Below are 3,810 nucleotides of genomic sequence, written 5' to 3'. Positions count from 1 at the left end.
ATGAACAGTGATAAATCATGTTGACAGCATGTACTCTTGATATGATGTGGTGAGAATGGCACTTTACCTCTTTGATATTCTTTCCAAAAAACCATAACCCCAGTATAATCTGAAAAAAATCAACAAAACTCAAAAGACATTCTACAAGCTACAAAATACTTGACAAGTATTGCCTCAACACTTGTCAAGGTCATAAAAAATAAAGACTGAGAAACTGTCACAGTTTAGAGCAGTCTAAAGAGATATGCTGACTAAATATAATATGGCATCTTGCATGGGATCCTAAAACAGAAAAGGAATATTAGGTAAAAGTTAAAGAAATCTGAATAATGTACAAAGTAATGCAGCATTGATTCAGTAGATATGTCCTATATTAACATAGGATGTTAACAGGAAAAGAAATGATGTGGGATATATGAGAACTTTCTATATTATCTTCACAGCTTTTCTGTAAATCTAAAATCATTCTAAAATTAAAAATCTATTTTTAAAAATGAGAATATGGTTGTCTATCCTTTACCATCATTTGGCAAATAGTAAAGACAGGAAGTAAAAGAAACAACCTGAATTGTTAAGGAGTTTGTGTACATATCAATAATTCCTCGGGTGCATTTATAAAATGACTTTCCTCAAGCATGGTTAAAACACCAAAAATTGCCATCATATAGAATGGGCTCAAAATTGTTACTACCAATATTAGTAGTACCAGTATTACCCCTTTTCCACTATCTCCCAAAAAACTGGCACTTGCTATAATATCTGAAGTAAATTTTTTATAAGAATATAATATTAGAGCTATGGCTCATCACCTGATACCAGAATGAAGGGCTTCTGAGCAAGATTAGAAGGCTCTTTAAAGTCTGAGCTAGATGTGTTTAGTAGAAGACACATGATAACCTGATTAAAGAGCATTTGAAACTGAAAAATAAGGTGAAGATAGAGAAAAATGTAAGTAAGATGGTAAAACTCTGAACTTTAAAGCATACAAAACATAAGGAAACGACAGAGTTCAATTCAATGTAATCATTATTTACTGAGGTTATTGAGTCCCTGATATATTCTGCTAGACTCTGAAGGATACTTAAAAGATGAGTATAAAGATGCAGTCACCCCACAAGGAGATTTTTGCTCCTGCTGCTTTGGGTAGCAATCCATTAAATCTCAACTTCCCAGCATTATAAAATTCAACAGACAGATAGTATCCAATACCTCTAGTCAATTGTATACCTTTGGAAAACTAAGGGTTTAGAAATTCTGTTTCCAGGAATTTCCAGTTTGTATGACTTATGTTTAGACTATGTCAATGCAATGCCACAATAAAGCTGTGTGTACCTTGATCTGTTTGCCTATGCATCATTTTTTTGACCTTTTTTTCTTCCTTCTTCATGCATCTGGAGATCCAGCTGTAAGCCTAAAATTCCAAGTTCAGGGATCAGCTCCTCCTACTCCCTTCTTATTTCACAAGCTTGATTTTTTTTTTTTTAACTGCATTTGTCCTATCATTATACCCATTTTCGGAACTCCAGAGAGAAAAAAATGTGGGAATTTGTATGTAAAGTTAAAGAAACTTAGAACCAAGCACTTAGAGTAAACTTAGTAACAAGCAGTTGCCAACTACTATCAATATTGTCTTGCTTACAGTTCACTGTAAAGTTTACACTATAATATTCTCCTGCTTCTATTTCTGCATAATGATAGATGTGAGAGAGATTCATAAGGCAATCTGCTTTAGACTCTCTAGAAATGAATCTTTTCCTTCCCCCATCAGGTCTCAATGGCTGCTTGGCCATGGTTCTAGACAGATTTTTATTCCTTGTCAACATTATTCATTATGCTTATTCCAAATCTTTCACACTTACTAAAGCCTCCAAATCCCTCATTTTTTAAGAGCATATTTCATTCATTTCTCTACACGAAAATCTTCAGCTTCTTTTCTCTCTAGCTCAGAACTTTTTTCTAGCTTCCCTCTCACATCTCAAAGGATGGAGCTGCCCTCCTTTCTGTAGGCTTAGCCTCTTTTTTCTGATTTTATGCTCCCTGCCTATCTCATTAGTTTAACTTTCTTCTTGCATGTTTAACTCCCCCTACTAAATCATGTGTGTATACTTAAAGCCATACAGAACTGCATGCCTGAGTCAAGACACCGCTGAGTAAGCGTTGTTAAAATCTCCCCTCCCACCACCATCATGTCTAAGTCAGAGTCTCCCAAAGAGCCTGAACTTCAAGCTGCAGAAGCTTTTCATCAGAGATCTGAGCTTTGAAACAACCTATGAGAGCCTGAGGAGCCATTCTGAGCCATGGGGAACTCTTACAGACCATGTGGTAATGAGAGATCTGAACACCAACCACTTGGGTTTGTCACATATGCCACTGTGGAGGAGGTGGATGCAGCCATGAAAGCAAGACCATACAAGGTGGATGGAAGAGTTATGGAACTGAAGAGGGCTGTCTCAAGATAAGATTCTCAAAGACCTGATGCCCACTTACCTGTGAAAAAGATCTTTGTTGGTGGCATTAAAGAAGACCCTGAAGAACAACATCTAAGAGATTATTTTGAACAGTATGGGAAAAGCGATGTGATTGAGATCATGACTGACCAAGGCAGTGGCAAAAAAGATGGGTTTTGCTTTTGGAATATTTGATGACCATGATTCTGCAGACAAGATTGTCATTCAAAAATACCATACTGTGAATGGCCACACTGTGAAGTAAGGAAAGCCCTATCTAAGCAAGAGATGGTTAGTGCTTCCTCCAGCCAAAGAGGTTGAAGTGGTTCTGGAAATTTTGGTGGTTGTCATGGAGGTGGTTTTGGTGAGAATAACAACTTTGGTGGCGGAGGGAACTTCAGTGGTCGAGGTGGCTTTAGCAGCAGTCGAGGTGGTGGTGGATATGGTAGCAGTGGGGGTGGCTATAATGGATTTGGTAATGATGGAAGCAACTTTGGAGGTGGCAGATGTTATCATGATTTTGGCAATTAAAACAATCAATCCTCAAATTTTGGACCCATGAAAGGAGGAACTTTTGGAGGCAGAAACTCTGGCCCCCAATGGTGGTGGAGGCCAATACTTTGCCAAACCACAAAACCAAGGTGGCTATGGTGGTTCCAGCAGCAGTGGTAGCTATGGCAGTGGAAGAAGGTTTTAATTACTGCCACAAAACAGAGCTTAGCAGGAGAGGAGAGCCAGAGAAGTGACAGGAAAGCTATAGGTTACAACATATTTGTGAACTCAGCCAAGCACAGTGGTGGCAGGGCCTAGCTGCTACAAAGAAGACATGTTTTAGACAATACTCATGTGTACGGGCAAAAAACTCAAGGACTGTATTTATGACTAATTGTATAACAGGTTATTTTAGTTTCTGTTCTGTGGAAAATGTAAAGCATTCCAACAAAATGTTTTAATGTAGATTTTTTTGTACCCATGCTGTTGATTGTTCAATGTAATAGTCTGATCATGACATTGAATAAATGTGTCTTTAAAAAAAAAAGAACTACATGCCTGAATACAGTATACACATTTATGTAAAAATTATATAGCAGAGCCACCTCATTCCCTACTCTAAGTAGGATGTGGTATTATAGAATAATTAATTTAGTATTCAAAGCAATTGCTAATTTTTAAAATTTATATTGAATATTCTTTTTGAAATTGCAAAGAAGGAGCATCTTCATTAGACATATAAGTTCTTCTCAAAAGGTATCTTTTCCCATTGATTTCACTCTGAATGCCTCAAAAACTAGCTGTCTCCAGTCACTAACATATAATTCTAAATTCTGAAAAACACTCTTAAAAACCTGTCTGTCAGTTGTCA

At 37.0% G+C, this 3,810-nt stretch overlaps 1 pseudogene; it reads left to right on the top strand.

Annotated features, from left to right (window-relative positions):
- Positions 1-2,186: 2,186 nt before the first annotated feature.
- LOC116881894 lies at positions 2,187-3,365 on the top strand (annotated as a pseudogene).
- The last annotated feature ends 445 nt before the right edge of the window (positions 3,366-3,810 follow it).

The sequence above is a fragment of the Lontra canadensis genome, unplaced genomic scaffold (genome assembly GCF_010015895.1).
Source record: "Lontra canadensis isolate GAN:19392208 unplaced genomic scaffold, GSC_riverotter_1.0 scaffold78, whole genome shotgun sequence".
NCBI classification, from domain to species: domain Eukaryota; kingdom Metazoa; phylum Chordata; class Mammalia; order Carnivora; family Mustelidae; genus Lontra; species Lontra canadensis.
The sequence above is the reverse complement of the archived record's forward strand: the minus strand, read 5'-3'. Positions and strand labels throughout refer to the sequence as shown.